Here is an 8,288-nt window from a genome sequence, read left to right as displayed (position 1 = left end):
TATATTGGTAGTAGTAAATATACATCATATTGGTTGTATTTAATATGCATCAAATATGTTAGCATTCTCCATAGATGCTGTTTGCAACTAATTCAAAGGGAAGAAACAAAGAAGATTATGATAACTTCCCAAAATATTATTCAACTCAATGCCCTTCCAATGCATCTCAAAGACAGTTTATATGCAGTACCCCTAACAACTTCCTCACTAAGTTTTTATAACAAACATTGCTAACTAATACTATTTACAACTTAGTCCACTAGTTTCTGAGTATCCTTTCTCTAATACCCCCCCCCCCCTCAAGTTTGAGGTATAAACAAGTTTAATACACCAAACTTGGATGGTAAATATTCATGTTGTGATCTATTTAGACCTTTAGTCAGTAAATCAGCCATTTGTTCTTTGGTATTTAGATGTTTTGTTTCAATCAACCCTTGATGTATCTTCTCCCTTATGAAGTGAGAGTCCAAACCTATGTGCTTTGTTCTCTCACGATGCACTGGATTTGCTGCAATCTGCATTGCTGATTTGCTATCAGTGTGAATGATTACATGTGTTTCAACTTCTACTCCCAATTCTTTGAACAATCCAACTATCCAAACTACCTCCGCTACTGATTTAGCCATGCTCCTATACTCAGCTTCAGCTGAGCTTCTAGATACAATTCCATGCTTCTTGGAATTCCATGAGATGTTGAGTACCCTAGCTTAAATAGAAATCCAGTTATAGATCTTCTGGTATGTGGACATGCCGCCGAGTCTGAGTCACAATGTACTTGTAGTAGTTTGTTGTCTGTGCTTGACAACAATATTCCCACCCATGCTTGCCCCTTTATGTACTTTACCACTCTTAATGCCACATTAAGGTGAGACTGTTTAGGTTTTTGTAAAAATAGACTCAGAGTTTGAATGGCAAATGAGATATCTGGCCTGGTGACAATTAGGTACAACAACTTCCCTATCATTCATTTGTATACACTAGGATCCTTTGGCAAACTATCAGTATTACCTTTCTCACTGACCTCATCAAACTGTTTAGTTGTTAACTACACATATGGATCTAGTGGTGTAGTCGCTGGTATTGCAGCACCAACTTCGGAGATGATTTCCAAAGTGTAGTTCCTCTGAGGCATAACTATACCATTTTTAGACCTGGAAAACTCAATTCCTTAGAAATATCTCAGATCTCCAAGGTCTTTCATTTTTGAAGGTGTTCTATAGGGTTTTTTTTACTTTCCTGAATAAGGTTGATGTCATTACATGTGATCATCATATCATCAACATCTACCAATATAAGGTAGTACCTAGATTACAATTACCCCAAAATCTAAGAGGAATGTGACCTTGAAATTTAATGGCTCTTGCTACTTCTCTGTGCAACACCATTTTTTTGAGGTGTATGTATGCAAGTTTTTTGATGCATAATGCCTAAACCAGTATATAACGTGTGACACTCAGTATTAACAAACTCAGTCCCATTGTCGGTTCTAATAGTCTTCACAACTGCTTCAAACTGTGTATGCACTAAAGAAGGAAGTTTTGCCGAATGACACAAACATCACTTTTCAACATTATTAGAACAACCACAAAATTGTTGTAGTCATCTACTATTGTAACAAAAAACCTGTTCCCATCATATGTAGGAAATTCGAATAGACCAAAACATCAATATGCAACAACTGAAATATCAGTCATGATAAAGATACACTATGAGTAAAAAGGCAATCTATGTTGTTTGGCTTAAGGACAGATGGTACAATTCTTGACCTCTACTGGACTATAATTAGTAGAATTAGGTAAAATATGTGGTAGAACACTAGAAGAAGTGTGCTCTTGTTTTTGATGCCACAACAATAATTGAGAGTGAGTGTTCTCTCGTGCATTGGGGTAATGAATGTGAATAGAAGAGACTTGACAAGGGTTGTGACCAGGTACAAATTAGAGGCCATCAAATTCTTTACCAATCACCTTCATCTGCCTATTGTAAAGGTCCTGAAAAAACAAAAAAAAATCAGGAAAGAAAGAAACTGAACAATGCAGATCTCTAGTAAGCTTAGAAACTAATAAAAGATTGTTTTTGAATGCAGGTTTCACTAGTACATCTTTAACATTATCATTTTGTCATGTTACAGGACCCTGAGTGGGTAACAGTAGTGGTTTCACCCATAGGTAAACATACTTGATTTTGAGTTTTGGGAGATACAGTTTTCAATTGTTCAAGAACACTTGAATTATAAGTCATAGGTTGGTTACTCCAGAATCCAATTTCCAAGTATGACTACCTATTGTGTAATTGCTGATATTACCTGCAGTGTTTGTTAGATGAGGGACCCTGAATAGAGTTAGCACTGCTTGTACTTGGACCCTGGGAACTAGTACCCATATCTGAGCCTCCCTGAAGGTTTGATTTCCCAAGCATATGTAGAATCTGTTGATACTGTTCATTATGACTTCCATACCTTTTTTGTAGTCTATATACCCTGAGAGGACGGGTGCTTGAGATGTGATGAGCACTATGATGACTATTATGAAAATTACCACTTCTTTCAATGTGATAGTTACTACCACCTCTCTCACGCTGATAGTTCCCCTTATCTGATTGTTGATTAGTGAGATTCTCACTTCTCCTCCTCTCAAAATTTGGAGGATACCCAACCAATCGAAAACATATTGCCTTAGTGAACCCCTTTCGTTTACAATGATCACACACAAACATTAGGATCATAACCATAAGGAGAGAAAGGTTTCTTCAATCGATTTTCAGGATTAGACCGTGCTCTAATGGACACTAGTGCAGTTATCTTAGTTTGACTGCCAGATTTATGAGACTGACATTGATCTTTGACTTTCTCTCTCAATTAACATAGAGTAGTCTTTGTTTAGAGAAGGAAAAGGGATCATCATAAGAATTTGTCCCCTTTCCTGTTTATACCACTCAATCAGGCCCATAAGATATTGTAACAATTTCTGATTATCCATAAACAGGACAAAATCTCTTGATTTAGTACATTCACATCCAGGTACATGGGTGATACTATCAAATTCTACCCCGAGATATCTCAAACAAGCAATGTAAACAGAGATTGAACTGGTACCTTGACTAGCAGATGCAATTTCATTGTGTAGTTGAAAGATCCTAGATCCATCTACTTTGTCATATCTCTCCTTGAGATCCCTCCACATAACTATTGCATTTGTAGAGTAGACAATTCCTCCAAGTAATTCCTTGGATACATAGTTCATAATCCATGAGAGAACAATGACATTGCATCGATACCATAGTGCAGTAAGATTCGGACTATAAGCTTCCTGCAAAAAAGTTCCTTCAATGAACCCTAGATTTTCGACCAAGAATTGCAATTCTCATTGCGCGAGTCCATAATGAAAAATTCTCTGCTCCTGTTAGTTGGATTGAGATGAGTGTAAGCACCAGAATTGTCAATTGAACTAAGAAACAACAGATGATTGTGGCCAAGTTTTTCAGGCTATTCACTATTGACGCTTGCCATGGTTATTTCGTCGACAAGATTCAGAGATAGAGATGCTTTGATACCATGTTAGAGTTCTCGTCCACAAGATTCAGAGATAGAGATGCTTTGTTACCATGTTAGAGTTCTCCATTGATGTTGTTTCTTACTAATTCAAAGGAAACAAACAAAAAAGATGATAATAACTTCCCAAAATATTATTCAACTTAATGCCCTTCCAGTACATCTCAAAGACATTGTATATACAATACCCCTAACTAACTTGCTAACTAACTTTTCATAAAAAACATTGCTAACTAATACTATTTACAACTTAGTCCATTAGCTTCTAAGTAACACTTTCTCTAATAAATATTTTAAAAGAGATATGTATAATAATATATAATATGTGCTACTTATATTTATTTATGGGATGATTAATGCAGGAAGAAATTGCCGAGGGAGACAGAAATCAGGATTCCCATCAAATTCTCAACCCAGTAGCAGGTAATACCTTTCTAAATTGCTAAATTTTAAAAAATATTTGTCTTTTTCTAAAGCCTCAAATAGTTTTTGAAAACAAAATATATCATCAAACTATTGTCACAAAAATGAAAATAAATTCTCTTAAAAAACATTTTTAAAGATTACTCAAACACATAAAATATGGTCATACTTGTTTTAGTGTATTTTTACAGCCTCACAAACAAATATCATATAACCAAAACTTTTTCTTCTTTTTGAGATATCTGTTGATGATTCTTTTTATTTTTCTCATAAATTATGAACCTTGTAAACTTCACTCTAATGATTATTTATTTTTCTTCGATTTTAATACCTTATTAGTTTTCTTTAATGTATTTATCTAAAATATGTAGATGTTAGATATTGATCGAATGTTTCGTCAATACCAACATTCAAATTTACACAACATTTAAAAATAGCAGGAAAAAAGTCTGAAGAACACCGTATAAAGTGATTTTTTATTTAAATTATCCTTAACAAATTATACATTTATTTTGTATGAACCCTTTTATTTGTTGATATTACCTAGAAGCATAAGTGATTCAAAAGTCTCTAATACAATTAGCAAGAAGGGTCCTTATAGAAATATTCATCTTCATCTTATTTTTTATTTTTTTGCATTAATTTAAGATCTCATGGCATGCTGCCTATTTTGAATAATTTTTTATTTATCTCTTTTTCAAACTTAATAACACTATGAAAAACATGATTGAACTTGCAAGGTCATATTGATGTGACTTCACCAGCCTCTTTCATGACTACCTCGGACAACACTATCACACAGAGCTATACCTCGATTAACCTACAACATAACCCTGCTTCACAAGGTCAGGATCCTGCATTGCCTAGGCAGGTACATGATCACCAGAGGCTCATCATTGAACCTGATGGTTTTGGGTAAGTTTTACATATTTTTACATCTTATAATAATGTTAGTTTTATAAGTTATGAATTTGACCTCTTAGTGTTTTAATTATATATTGCAGTTTTAATCCACGCAAAAAGACTGCGGATATCCTTACATCTTCTATTGAAAAGTTTTTTAATGATGCATACTTGACGTGGAGTGAGATTCCACAAGCGGTTAGGCAACAAATTTTTAACGAATTTAAGGAAATTATGAATTTTTTATTTAAATTCAAACTATATGTATTATTCATTGCTAATGTGAGATTTTTTTAAAAAAATTCAGGAAAAATGTGTATGGCTTCCCGTGCATGACAAGCAGATTGCATTTAAATTTGAGAAAAGGGTGAGGCATAAAATCTCAGATAACATACATTATGGTCGCAAAAATGGCAAAATTCCGAAGTGGTGTAAACGAAACATTTGGGAAGACATATGCGAAAAGTGGAGGAAGAGGAGCGAACAGAGATCTAGTTAATCAAGTCCTACAGTAGTACCCTTTTGTTCTAGTTTGAGAGACTTAGTATTACAAATGTAGGTGAGCAAATCACATACTAATCATGGTGGTGTCTTTACTCCTTCCTCCTTTTCTCTTTTAGGTATTACTGGGTTTATGTCCCTACACACTTGTGTTTTTATTTGAATAAGATACTGCTTCACTAGATTTTTGGAGATAGATAATGTGATTTGAATGTTTTTGGACATGAAGTCATTTTTGTTCAAATCATTGTTCATAACGGGTACTTTATTTTGGTTGATAGATTATTTAATAAATTACATAATTAATCGGATGCTTAGCAAAATATTCTATTGATATTTAGTATCTAATAAGATATATTGGTTCGCTTGGCATGGATAGTTTTTTGCTGAGTGTCAACTACGATGATTGATGGACAAAGTTCAATTTATTTTCAATTTCATGATAAAGAGAAAGTTTTAATATTGCTTACATACATGTTTACAAAGGTTGAAAACATACCCCTAATTTCACCTTCCATGATCTATATTATTAATAATTACATTAAAAAAATTTAAACATCAAATAAAATTAGTGTATCTCCATAAAGTCAAGTTATGTTCCAAGTTTTTCCCCTCTCGATTAAGCAATAAATATTGAAATCATCTATCACATATAATTTATATGGTATTAATGATTATCCTTTTCAATTACCTAATCATTAGTTCATCATAATATTTTCATGTTTACAAGATCAAAATAAATGATGATGTCAAAGGGAAAATGATCCTTGAAGCTCATATTGAATGGTGACTTCGGTGTGCTACAATACAAACGCCTGGCTCTTTTATATAGCACAATTAAATTATTATTTTAGATGAAACTCATTAAAATGAATAAACGTTTATTAAAGTCATGATTCAAATTACACCGAAACTAAAAAAAATTGATTCTTACACTAAGCTAATAAAAGACGATATCAACATAATTAAAATTAATAGATAAGGTAGTCTCAGATGATGTCTCATCATAAAACTGATTGACACTTAAATCGGAACCATCCTTGAATTCACAAATCATTTATGCATATAATCCAAACAAGGTCCCATATCAAAATCACTTTTTGCACACGAGTTAACGAGAAATTCATTGAAAACATTGAAATATGATCAAATCATGATGAATACACCTGAAATCAATTGAACCATGGAAAAATCATAAAAACCCTTGAACTCCCTCTTACTTTGGACAACTCCTCCATTTATTGTTTCAAATAGAATAGAAGCAGATAAACTAGGAACTATTTATGTTAGGCTAAAAAAATGTCAGCTACTATAGAAGGTATTAATGTGTATAATGTAAACCTAATCCCTTTCCCGAACATTACTAGCCATACTCGACCATTTACTTGTACTAATATTAAATTATAATACATCTTCTTCTTTCCAAAATGAATGGATTGAATAGGAACCCATTGATGAATATCCACATACAATAATCAAAGTCCTAATTCTAAAATTCAATAAAGGCTTGAATCCTTGAAACATAACTTTCTTAAGAATGACAACTTAAGAGAGAGTTCCGTTGGAGTTTGAGAGAATGAGAGGGAATAGAGAGATTATGGGCCTTAGGATAACTTTCGAGTCTTCTAAATAACACCAAAATGATGTAGTATATGAGTTAGAAGAGTTGGAAAAGACTCAATAAACCCTAAGAAATAACTAATGAATTGACCCTATGACCCTTGTATAAAATCAATACAAGGTACTAAGGAATGTACTGGTCGCCTGTACAACAACTACTGGAAATCCCAACTTTCTTATGTTGAATCATAAAGCATGAGTCACAACCTTTCATACCTTATATGACTCATGTCCCTCTTCGTACAATGATTCTCCATTCAAGGCCTTAATCCTCAAGCCTACAAACCAAGAACCAACGACAACGAATTGTAGTTCCTACACGGCTCATACAATACCTTAACATAGTACAGTTCTTTCTGTTGCACATATTCTAGCCCGAGATTCTCCACTACTCAATTTTTTTACATAATCATATATTTATATGCCTATGTGGTGTCACCACAAACCATAATTTCCTTTTAATTTATTCATTTCCAAAACTAGTATTTCCCTTTCCTAAAAAGTTGTGACTTTAATGAAAAGTTGTGACTTTCATGAAAAGTTGTGATTTTGTGAAAAATTATGACTTTTTTAAAAGGTTGTGACCTTTCTGAAGGGTTGTATATTTCTCTAAAGAGTTGTAAAAAATTATGACAGTAAGTATTTATTTAGACTACCTTTTGTTGTATATAAAGAGAGGTACCTCCTCTCATTTTAAAACAATGAAAATTCTGAACATCTTTTTCTACACAAATAAATATTCATGTTTTTTGCTCATGTTGAGTGGCTCTCTGATACCATTATTTTTGTATTAATATAATGCTGATTAAGTCATTCTGTCTGGAGAGAATATATTTCTTTTAACCTTGGATTGACGTACTTACTTAGTGGAAAACATTAGGCATAAAGAAAATGATTTAAATACTAAATAACTTAACTGTCTCAACGAAACTCATAATGTTAAAAAAAGAACATTTAACTTAGCTAAAGTTGAAACTCAAATCTGAACATAAGCCTATAAAAAGATAATGACGAATGAAATAACATCTGACTTACTATCTATGACGACTCTAAAACAACTTAGATGGATGTCGGGACAAACCATACGACATCTTAATGAATTTATAAAATAATGGAAAGAAATAAAAAGAAGTCCTCCGAAATGTAAGGAGGCAAACCAACTGAGTGTGAGTGGTCACTGGATCAACAATGCAGTGCTTGCTGATCTTGGTTACTTGCGTCTGCATCATAAGACGATTCAGGCCAATTGACATCACTACATTGAATGTACAAATATGAAAAATGAAATGCT

The sequence above is a fragment of the Solanum pennellii genome, chromosome 4 (genome assembly GCF_001406875.1).
Source record: "Solanum pennellii chromosome 4, SPENNV200".
Lineage (NCBI taxonomy): Eukaryota > Viridiplantae > Streptophyta > Magnoliopsida > Solanales > Solanaceae > Solanum > Solanum pennellii.
Note: the sequence above shows the minus strand (reverse complement) of the source record.